The sequence below is a fragment of the Anolis sagrei genome, chromosome 10 (genome assembly GCF_037176765.1).
Source record: "Anolis sagrei isolate rAnoSag1 chromosome 10, rAnoSag1.mat, whole genome shotgun sequence".
Classification (NCBI taxonomy): Eukaryota; Metazoa; Chordata; class Lepidosauria; order Squamata; family Dactyloidae; genus Anolis; species Anolis sagrei.
Genome location: NC_090030.1, coordinates 2,934,484 through 2,946,997, shown reverse-complemented (window position 1 = coordinate 2,946,997; position 12,514 = coordinate 2,934,484).

Here is a 12,514-nt window from a genome sequence, read left to right as displayed (position 1 = left end):
AGCCTCAGGCCCCTTCCTTTTCCCCCTCAGCCGCTTAAGCGGCTGAGGGGGAAAAGGAAAGGGCCTGAGGCTGTTAGGAATGGTGGGAGTCGGAGTCCAAAACACCTGCTTGGGCCCAAGTTTGCTCGTTCTTGGTCAAACCCCATCTACCTGTCATTTTTCCAAAATAGATTTTAAAGCTAAGCACATTTTGAAAGACAGTTTCCCAACTTCCCAATGTTTTCCAATTAATGCAACATTAAGACTAATTGGGACGTACTTCTGAAATTGGGAATAGCTTAAAATTGTTGTCACCCCGATGTATGAGAAACAAGTCATACAGTCCCTCCAAATAGATGTTTTTTTCCTCAGTAATTCTTCAGGTGTTGTCAAATTATTATTTCTGGGTTGCTGTTGAGTTTTCTGACCATGTTCCAGAAGCATTCTCTCCTGACGTTTTGCCCACATCTACGGTAGGCGTCCTCAGAGGTTGCGAAGTCTGTTGGGAGCTAGGCAAGTTGGGTTTATATACCTGTGGAATGATTGGAAACTAGGAAAATGGGGTTTACATACCTGTGGAATGATGTCCAGGGTGGGAAAAAGTTGGAAGCAAGTGTGAGTGCTGCAACTGATCACCTTGATTAGCATTGGATAGCCTTGTAGCTTCAAGGCTTGGCTGCTTCCTGCCTGGCAGAATCCTTTATGGGAAGGTGATTAGCTAGCCCTGCTTGTTTCTTGTCTTGTTGTTCGAGGTAGGTGCAAATGTTGTCATTGGAGACCTTGATTAGCATTGAATAGCCTTGCAGCTTCAAGGCTTGGCTGCTTCCTGCCTGGCAGATTCCTTTATGGGAAGGTGATTCTCTAGCCCTGATTGTTTCTTGTCTTGTTGTTTGAGGTAGGTGCAAATGTTGCCATTGGCCACCTTGATTAGCATTGAATAGCCTTGCAGCTTCAAGGAGTGGCTGCTTCCTGCCTGGGGGAATCCTTTGTTGGGAGGCGATTAGCTAGCCCTGGTTGTTTCTTGTCTGGAATTCCTCTGTTTGAGGTAGATGTGGATGTTGCCATTGCCCACCTTAATTAACACGCAGTTTCAAGGCTTGGCTGCTTCCTGCCTGGTGGAATCCTTTGTTGGGAGGTGATTAGCTGGCCCAGATTGTTTCTTGTCTGGAATTCCTCTGTTTTTTTAGTGTTGTGCTTTGTTTACTATCCTGATTTTGGAGTTTTTAAATGCTGGTAGCCAGATTTTGTTCGTTTTCGTTGTTTCCTTTGAAATTGAAATTGTCCACATGTTTCTTGTGGATTTCAGTGGTTTCTCTGTGTAGTCTGGCATGGTGGTGGTGAGAGTGGTCCAGCATTTCTGAGTTCTCAAATCATATGCAGTGTCTAGGTTGGTTCATGGAGGAAACTATTAAAATGGAACATAATCTGGCTACCACTATTTTTAAAACTCTAAAATCAGGACAGTAAATAAAGAGCAACGTTCAGAAAACAGGGGAATTCCAGACAAGAAACAACCAGGGCTAGCTAATCATCTCCCATCAAAGGATACCCCAGGCAGGAAGCAGCCACGCTTTGAAGCTGCAAGGCTATTCAATGCTAACTAAGGTGGCCAATGGCAACATTTACACCTATCTCAGGGCCAGCTAATCACCTCCCAACAAAGAATTCCCCCAAGCAGGAAGCAGCCAAGCCTTGAAGCTGCAAGGCTATTCAATGCTAATCAAGGTGGCCAATGGCAACATTTACAGCTACCTCAGGGCCAGCTAATCGCCTCCCAACAAAGGATTCCCCCAGGCAGGAAGCAGCCAAGCCTTGAAGCTGCAAGACTATTCAATGCTAATCAAGGTGGCCAATGGCAACATTTACACCTACCTCAGAGCCAGCTAATCGCCTCCCAACAAAAGATTTCCCCAGGCAGGAAGCAGCCAAGCCTTGAAGCTGCAAGGCTATTCAATGCTAATCAAGGTGGGCAATGGAAGCATTTACACCTGCCCCAAACAGAGTTCTTTCTGTCTCCCACCCTGGCCATCATTCCACAGGGATATAACCCAGTTTTCCTAGTTTCCAATAGACCACACAACCTCTGAGGATGCCCATCATAGATGTGGGCGAAACGTCAGGAGAGAATGCTTCTGGAACATAGCCAGACAGTCCGGAAAACTCACAGCAACCCAGTGATTCCGGCCACAAAAGCCTTCGACAACACAATTATTATTTGCTTTTTAAAGGAAAAGAATGATAGGCAAGAACACGGACTTGCACCCGCTCTTCCCCGATTAATGTTCCTTTGCTCCCAACGGATCTGCCCAAACAAAGCAGCCAGAGGGGATTGAAGTCTTTCTCCCACGTTTGTTGGTGTTTTCCTTCTCTGAATAAGTGACCTTCCGAAGTATATTGTCTGAGCCAAAAAAACCAGTGACCTGACCCAGTTGTTGCTTCAAGTTGTACGGAGCCCAATATTGCAGTCTTAACACATTCTGCCGTTTGCAGTGGAGACTATATCATAGGACACGGTTTGGAGCACCGCAGGCGACGTTGGCCACGGCTATGATGGGTTCCCAACGGAGAGGGAAGAGTAGCCATTACCTTTCGTTTGGGTTTCTGCTTTAAGAGCCTCTATTTATTATTACAGCTCATGGTACTTTTTCATGTGTTACGCATTCCCTCGCATTCCACTCGTTCGTTTGTTTAACTTCTTCTCCAATAAAGTGGTAACGAACCAACGTACGCAGTCATTCCGTGGCTTTACAGAGTGTGTCTTGTGTCAAAGCAGCCCCCACAGCCCACTTCTGTTTCAAAACTAACCTATTTGGGGGGGGGGGGGTCAAATGCATTTCCTGTTGTCGTACACAAAGAAAAACATATACAAACCTTTTGCATTTAGGCGAGGGAATCATAGGGAAGTTGTATCATTTTATGTAAACAAAATGTTGTGAATCTTTTCTAGACCTCATCAATTGTTTTGCAAATGTTCCAAACACCGTAATGTTAGCTTACAGAGACCTGATTATTCCAACCCTTTAACATCATATAATGCAGGCATGGGCAAATTTTGGCCCTCCAGGTGTTTTGGACTACAACTCCACCATTCCTAACAGCCTCGGGCCCTTTCCTTTCCCCCCTCAGCCGCTTAAGGAAGGGGCCTGAGGCTATTAGGAATAGTGGGAGTTGTAGTCCAAAACTCCTGGAGGTCCCAAGTTAGGAATTGTGGGAGTTGAAGTCCAAAACAACAGGAGGGCCGAAGTTAAGAATTGTGAAAGTTGAAGTCCAAAACGCATGGAAGAGCGAAGTTAGGAATGGTGGGAGTTGATGTCCGAAACACCCAAAGAGCCAAACTTAGGAATTGTGGGAGTTAAAGTCCAAAACACCTGCAAGGCCCAAGTTAGGAATTGTGGAAGTCCAAAACACCCGGAGGGGCGAAGTTAGGAATGGTGGGAGTTGAAGTCCAAAATTCCTGGAGGGGGTGGTTAGGAATGGTGGGAGTTGAAGTCCAAAATGCCTGGAGGGGCAAAGTTAGGAATGGTGGGTGGTGAAGTCCAAAACACCTGGAGGGCTAAAGTTAGGAATGCTGGGAGTTGGAGTCCAAAACAACTGGAGGGCCCGAGTTTGGAATTGTGAGAGTTGGAGTAAAAAAAACCCAGAGGGCCCATGTTAGGAATGGTGGGAGTTGGAGTCCCAAACACCTGGAAGGCCAAACTCAGGAATTGTGAGAGTTGGAGTCCAAAACACCTAGAGGGCCCAAGTTATGAATTGTGAAAATTAAAGTCCAAAACGCCTGGAGGGGTGAAGTTAGGAATGGTGAGAGTTGGAGTCCAAAACACCCGGAGGGCCCAAGTTAGGAAATGTGAGAGTTGCAGTCCAAAACACTCGGAGGGCCAAATTTTTTCCAGGCCTGATATAAGGCCATTGGACTTTGCTCCTGAATTACTCTTGGGTTTCTGTTTCTCTCCGAAAGGAGAAAACTGGAATGTGAGAAGTCCCACTTTTGCACGCTTCCTGGGTAATCTGGGAAAGAGCAAAGCATGCCAAGCGAAAGTCAACATCATAAATCTTCCGGGTAGATGTCCAGGGCAAAAGTCTCATCAGAGGAAGAACTAAACATTGTCCTCATTGTGTGATATTAAAGGCGCATGTACTAACCGCTCTCTTAGTTTACCCTTTGGATACAAACAGTCTTGAACTCCTCTCCCTGCATTTTACTAAGTCCTGGGGCAAAAAAGCTCTTAACGTAAACCAAAGTCAACATGACTTGATGGAAGTTCCAAGAAAGTTTTATCGAGTCAGACGACTTCTTTCTTCCTTTTGAATGTGTAGAAAAACAACAACAACGTGATGTCTTGATTATGAAAAGCAATTCAAACATTTTATTTATTTATTTGCCATATTTATATACTGCCCCTCTCAACCCCAACAGTTGGAAATGGTAATTTCCGAAGGGATTTGAGTGGCGATGGTTATCTCTGCACAACGGGAGTGGGAGAGAAAGTGAATTTGCAAAAGGCACTTAAGATGATTTTTTATGCAATAGTCTCCGAATTCATTATGTGTACTCAGAAACATTTCTATTTTGGACCGAAAGGAAGGGCTACCTCGCTGTGATAATGGCTCTGACTCACGAGAAAGCCTGTTTCCAATGGCGATGGGTGTGCTGTGCCCTTTGCTCAATGCTTTCCGAACGCCTTTTGACAACGTTCCCGGTGGCTTCTGTCGCCTCCTCTCCGCTGATCCTCTGCGGGGATTTTCAGCTCTTTTCATCCGCTGACGCTTACATAAATGGACTACAATCCCTCCTCCATTTGCATTGAGGCTGGTTAGGTAACCGAATTAATTAACGCAAGGTGGATTTGAGCCCCGGCTGTTTTGTGAAATTTCCTGAGCACGTTAGAAAGGAATTTGCAAGGAGATGCGAAGGGGAACGAGCCGCTCCTTTGAGATATTATAGTGACCAAAAGCAAAAATCTGTCCCAACCCCTGCCCTCAAACACCCTACTGCCCACCCCCCAGGGAATGTTTTCATTCAGGGACCATTTCATTCCAGATTTTTTGTGTTTCCTCCATCAGAGACATCCCAGTGTTCCTTACTCTCTCCATTTGAATGTCTGAACATGCCCCAACCCCTGCCCATGTCCTCCTCAAACACCCTACTGCCCACCCCCCAGGGAATGTTTTCATTCAGGGACCATTTCATTCCAGATTTTTTCGTGTTTCCTCCATCACAGAGACATCCCAGTGTTCCTTACTCTCTCCATTTGAATCTGTCTGAACATGTCCCAACCCCTGCCCATGTCCTCCCCAAACACCCTACTGCCCACCCCCCAGGGAAGGTTTTCATTCAGGGACCATTTCATCCCAGATTTTTTGTGTTTCCTCCATCAGAGACATCCCAGTGTTCCTTACTCTCTCCATTTGAATCTGTCTGAACATGTCCCAACCCCTGCCCATGTCCTCCCCAAACACCCTACTGCCCCCCCCCCCGGGAATGTTTTCATTCAGGGACCATTTCATTCCAGATGTTTTGTGTTTCCTCCATCAGAGACATCCCAGTGTTCCTTACTCTTTCCATTTGAATCTGTCTGAACATGTCCCAACCCCTGCCCATGTCCTCCCCAAACACCCTACTGCCCACCCCCCAGGGAATGTTTTCATTCAGAGACCATTTCATTCCAGATTTTTTTGTGTTTCCTCCATCAGAGACATCCCAGTGTTCCTTACTCTCTCCATTTGAATCTGTCTGAACATGTCCCAACCCCTGCCCATGTCCTCCCCAAACACCCTACTGCCCCCCCCCCCCAGGGAATGTTTTCATTCAGGGACCATTTCATTCCAGATGTTTTGTGTTTCCTCCATCAGAGACATCCCAGTGTTCCTTACTCTTTCCATTTGAATCTGTCTGAACATGTCCCAACCCCTGCCCATGTCCTCCCCAAACACCCTACTGCCCACCACTCAAGGAATGCTTTCATTCGAGGACCATCTCATCCCAAATTTTTTGTGTTTCCTCCATCACAGAGACATCCCAGTGTTCCTTACTCTCTCCATTTGAATCTGTCTGAACATGTCCCAACCCCTGCCCATGTCCTCCCCAAACACCCTACTGCCCACCCTCCAGGGAATGTTTTCATTCAGGGACCATTTCATTCCAGATTTTTTGTGTTTCCTCCATCAGAGACATCCCAGTGTTCCTTACTCTCTCCATTTGAATCTGTCTGAACATATCCCAGCCCCTGCTCATGTCCTCCCCAAACACCCTGCTGCCCACTTCCCAGGGAATGTTTTCATTCAGGGACCATTTCATTCCAGATTTTTTGTGTTTCCTCCATCAGAGACATCCCAGTGTTCCTTACTCTCTCCATTTGAATCTGTCTGAACATATCCCAGCCCCTGCTCATGTCCTCCCCAAACACCCTGCTGCCCACTTCCCAGGGAATGTTTTCATTCAGGGACCATTTCATTCCAGATTTTTTGTGTTCCCTCCATCAGAGACATCCCAGTGTTCCTTACTCTCTCCATTTGAGTCTGTCTGAACATGTCCCAACTCCTGCCCATGTCCTCCCCAAACACCCTACTGCCCACCCCCCAGGGAATGTTTTCATTCGAGGACCATTTCATCCCAGATTTTTTCGTGTTTCCTCCATCAGAGACATCCCAGTGTTCCTTACTCTCTCCAATTGAATCTGTCTGAACATGTCCCAACCCCTGCCCATGACCTCCCCAAACACCCTACTGCCCACCACTCAAGGAATTCTTTCATTCAGGGACCATTTCATTCCAGATATTTTGTGTTTCCTCCATCACAGAGACATCCCAGTGTTCCTTACTCTCTCCAATTGAATCTGTCTGAACATGTCCCAACCCCTGCCCATGTCCTCCCCAAACACCCTACTGCCCACCACTCAAGGAATTCTTTCATTCGAGGACCATTTCATCCCAGATTTTTTTGTGCTTCCTCCATCACAGAGACATCCCAGTGTTCCTTACTCTCTCCATTTGAATCTGTCTGAACATGTCCCAACCCCTGCCCATGTCCTCCCCAAACACCCTACGGCCCACCACCCAAGGAATGCTTTCATTCAGGGACCATTTCATTCCAGATTTTTTGTGTCTCCTCCATCACAGAGACATCCCAGTGTTCCTTACTCTCTCCATTTGAATCTGTCTGAACATGTCCCAACCCCTGCCCATGTCCTCCCCAAACACCCTACTGCCCACCCCCCAGGGAATGCTTTCATTCAGGGATCATTTCATTCCAGATTTTTTGTGTCTCCTCCATCACAGAGACATCCCAGTGTTCCTTACTCTCTCCATTTGAATCTGTCTGAACATGTCCCAACCCCTGCCCATGTCCTCCCCAAACACCCTACTGCCCACCCCCCAGGGAATGCTTTCATTCAGGGATCATTTCATTCCAGATTTTTGTGTCTCCTCCATCACAGAGACATCCCAGTGTTCCTTACTCTCTCCATTTGAATCTGTCTGAACATGTCCCAACCCCTGCCCATGTCCTCCCCAAACACCCTACTGCCCACCCCCCAGGGAATGCTTTCATTCAGGGATCATTTCATTCCAGATTTTTTGTGTCTCCTCCATCACAGAGACATCCCAGTGTTCCTTACTCTCTCCATTTGAATCTGTCTGAACATGTCCCAACCCCTGCCCATGTCCTCCCCAAACACCCTACTGCCCACCCCCCAGGGAATGCTTTCATTCAGGGATCATTTCATTCCAGATTTTTTGTGTCTCCTCCATCACAGAGACATCCCAGTGTTCCTTACTCTCTCCATTTGAATCTGTCTGAACATGTCCCAACCCCTGCCCATGTCCTCCCCAAACACCCTACTGCCCACCCCCCAGGGAATGCTTTCATTCAGGGATCATTTCATTCCAGATTTTTTGTGTCTCCTCCATCACAGAGACATCCCAGTGTTCCTTACTCTCTCCATTTGAATCTGTCTGAACATGTCCCAACCCCTGCCCATGTCCTCCCCAAACACCCTACTGCTCACCACTCAAGGAATGCTTTCATTCGAGGACCATTTCATCCCAGATTTTTTTGTGTTTCCTCCATCACGTAGACATCCCAGTGTTCCTTACTCTCTCCATTTGTGTGGAATTTGCATGATCCCGCCCACTGCCTCTCCTATAACCGTTTCCTACTCTTTTCAATTCTGTCTGCACAACAAACAGAGGAGAAGTAATCAGCAACTCAACATACTGGAGGAGTTTGGGGGGTTGACTCCACATGGTGGAAGTTGTAGTTCACCTTGCATCAAGACAGAGCACTGTGACCCCCACAGACAATGGGCCTGGACCACATTTGGCACACAGAACACCCATTAACAAAGAAAAACACTGGAGAAGTTTCGGGGGAATTCATCTTGATTTCTAGCCATTGTAGATACTGGGATGTATAGTTCACCTGCAATCAAAGAGCACTCCGGACCCCACCAATGATGGCCCTAGACCTCACTTGGCACACAGAACCCCTATGACCAAAGAAAAACACTGGACAAGGTTTTTTTGGGGGGGAGGGGGGGGGTTAACCTTGATTTCTAGCCATTGTGGGTACTGGGATTTATAGTTTACCTGCAATCAAAGAGCACTCTGGACCCCACCAATGATGGCCCTAGACCTCACTTGGCACACAGAACCCCTATGACCAAAGAAAAACACTGGACAAGGTTTTTTGGGGGGGAGGGGGGGGTTAACCTTGATTTCTAGCCATTGTGGGTACTGGGATTTATAGTTCACCTGCAATCAAAGAGCACTCCGGACCCCACCAATGATGGCCCTAGACCTCACTTGGCACACAGAACCCCTATGACCAAAGAAAAACACTGGACAAGGTTTTTTTGGGGGGGAGGGGGGGGTTAACCTTGATTTCTAGCCATTGTGGGTACTGGGATTTATAGTTCACCTGCAATCAAAGAGCACTCCGGACCCCACCAATGATGGCCCTAGACCTCACTTGGCACACAGAACCCCTATGACCAAAGAAAAACACTGGACAAGGTTTTTTTGGGGGGGAGGGGGGGTTAACCTTGATTTCTAGCCATTGTGGGTACTGGGATTTATAGTTTACCTGCAATCAAAGAGCACTCTGGACCCCACCAATGATGGCCCTAGACCTCACTTGGCACATGGAACCCCTATGACCAAAGAAAAACACTGGAGATGTTGGGGGGGGGGGGGAGATTAACCTTGATTTCTAGCCATTGTAAGTACTGGGATTTATAGTTCACCTGCAATCAAAGATCACTCTGGACCCCACCAACAATGGCCCTAGACCTCACTTGGCACACAGAACCCCTATGACCAAAGAAAAACACTGGAGAAGTTTCGGGGGAATTCATCTTGATTTCTAGCCATTGTAGATACTGGGATTTATAGTTCACCTGCAATCAAAGAGCACTCCGGACCCCACCAATGATGGCCCTAGACCTCACTTGGCACACAGAACCCCTATGACCAAAGAAAAACACTGGACAAGGTTTTTTTGGGGGGGAGGGGGGGGGTTAACCTTGATTTCTAGCCATTGTGGGTACTGGGATTTATAGTTCACCTGCAATCAAAGATCACTCTGGACCCCACCAACAATGGCCCTGGACCTCACTTGGCACAGAGAACCCCCATGACCAACTGAAAATATAGGAGGGGTTTGGAGGGAACTGATCTTCATTTCTGGAAGTTGTAGTTCACCTTCATCCAGAGACACTGTGACCACCACCAGTGACAGATCTGGACCACATTTGCCATACAGAACCCCCATGATCAAGGAAAAACACTGGCGAGGTTTTTATTTTGTGGGGAGAGGGAATTCACCTTGATTTATAGCCATTGTAGGTACTGGGATTTATAGTTCACCTGCAGTCAAAGAGCACTCTGGACCCCACCAATGATGGCCCTGGACCTCACCTGGCACACAGAACCCCCATGACCAACTGAAAATACTGGAAGCGTTTGGGGGGAACTGACCTTCATTTTTGGAAGTTGTAGTTCACCTACATTCAGAAATACTGTGACCACCACTGATGATGGATCTGGACCAAACTTGACACACCGAACCCCCATGACCAACTGAACTTACTGGAGGGGTTTGGGGGGGGGGGGACTGGCCTTCATTTTTGGAAGTTGTAGTTCGCCTTCATCCAGAGACACTGTGACCACTACCAATGACGGATTTGGGCCAAACTTGGCACACCGAACCCCAATGACCAACTGAACCTACTGGAGGGGTTTGTGGGGGGGGGGGGGGACGGGGGACTGACCTTCATTTCTGGAAGTTGTAGTTCACCTACATCCAGAGACACTGTGACCACTACCAATGACGGATCTGGACCAGACTTGGCACACCAAACCCCAATGACCAATTGAACCTACTGGAGGGGTTTGGGGGGGGGAACTGGCCTTCATTTTTGGAAGTTGTAGTTCACCTTCATCCAGAGACACCGTGACCACTACCAATGACGGATTTGGGCCAAACTTGGCACACCGAACCCCAATAACCAACTGAACCTACTGGAGGGGTTTGTGGGGGGGGGGGGGGGACGGGGGACTGACCTTCATTTCTGGAAGTTGTAGTTCACCTACATCCAGAGACACTGTGACCACTACCAATGACGGATCTGGACCAGACTTGGCACACCAAACCCCAATGACCAATTGAACCTACTGGAGGGGTTTGGGGGGGGGAACTGACCTTCATTTCTGGAAGTTGTAGTTCACCTACGTCCAGAGACACTGTGACCACCACCGATGATGGATCTTGACCAAACTTGGCACACTGAACCCCAATAACCAACTGAACCTACTGGAGGGGTTTGGGGACGGGGGGACGGGGACTGACCTTCATTTCTGGAAGCTGTAGTTCACTTACATCCAGAGACACTGCGACCACCACCGATGACGGATCTGGACCAACCTTGGCACACCGAATCCCTATGACCAACTGAACCTACTGGAGAAATTTGAGGGGACTGACCCACCATGGTGGGAGCTGTAGTTTATCCTGCAGCCGGAGACCACGGTGAACCTCACAGATGGTGCATCTAGAGCATCATCAAAGTTTGCCCAACATGAGAAACTTTGAGTTTCAGGAGGTTAACCTGGCACGATGTGAGTTGTAGTTCACCCACAACCTTATGCATTTTGTACAATTAAGAAATGGCCTTTTCAAATAACCTAGATCAACAAATAGTAAATAGTAAACCTAGGAAATAGTAAGGAGAAGGCTTCTGTTCCATTTCCACTTTCCCCTTCCACTGGCTTCTTTATCCCGAGCTTGAATATCATGAACTCTTTCGCAACTTCTGTTTTACTGAATTGGTAAAAACCAAAACGAGCGCCGTCATAAATATATATTTCACGGTTGCAACGAGGAAGAAAAAAAGGCGACGTTTAGTATTAAGACGAAACCAAAGTGTTGTATTTCTAGCAAGGTTTTATTCACTGTCTCGTAAAAACAATCAAACAAAACACAGGCTTGTTGTTCTTGAAGCAGCGGATTCTAACGCTTGGCTGCAACTTAAGCTTCGAAACAGGAAAGACACGGCAACGCAAAAGAACGCTTCTCTGACTATCGATTAGCTTAGAAACTTCCCAGAGGTAGGTCCACACCCCACTCTACTACCTGTCTTTAAGGCCTAGTGATTACCAATAAGCAAAAATTAGAAAGAAACCCTAAATAACCAAAGCGGAGAGAAGTAAACGGATCCTCAAATGGTGTTTGTGTTTACGGCGGATACGGGAGTTGTTATTGCTTTGGGGCGAACAAAAAGAAAGCGGAATCCCAAAGGATAAAAAAAACACAATGCACCTACCACTACTGTTTTGGATTTCCCTAAACTGGTGCTAATTTATTACGAGGGTTGAATGAAAAGTAACGCCTCCACCTTCGTAACTCCTCCACAGATGGCAGTACTGGTATGCGGCTGGTACTGGCTTGTTCAGTAGACTCTCCTCTACAGTTCCATTTTGGTGGGAAGCCTTAGCAGAAAAAGTAATGCCTCTACCTTCGCAACTCCTCCACAGATGGCAGTACTGGAATGCAGCAGGGACTGGCTTGTTCCGTAGACTCTCCTCTACAGTTCCATTTTGGTAGGAAGCCTTAGCATTGAACGGTTGTGTTGTTAAAGTGTGAAGTATGGAACCCTGTGCACAGTCGATCAATGTCCCCCCCGGGGTGAGAAGGGCGGGGTATAAGTAAATGAAATAAATAAAATGTGTCTTAAGCTACATGCAGTCATTGAATCCTTGACACCTCAAAGGATGTAAAGCGAGCCCCCAGTGGCTCAGTGGGTTAAACCCCTGTGCCGGCAGGACTGAAGACCGACAGGTTGCAGGTTCGAATCCGGGGAGAGGTGGATGAGCTCCCTCTGTCAGCTCCAGCTCCCCAAATGGTGACATGAGAGAAGCCTCCCACAAGGATGATAAAAACATCAAATCATCCGGGCGTCCCCTGGGCAACGTCTTTGCAGACGGCCAATTCTCTCACACCAGAAGCGACTTGCAGTTTCTCAGGTCGCTCCTGACACACACA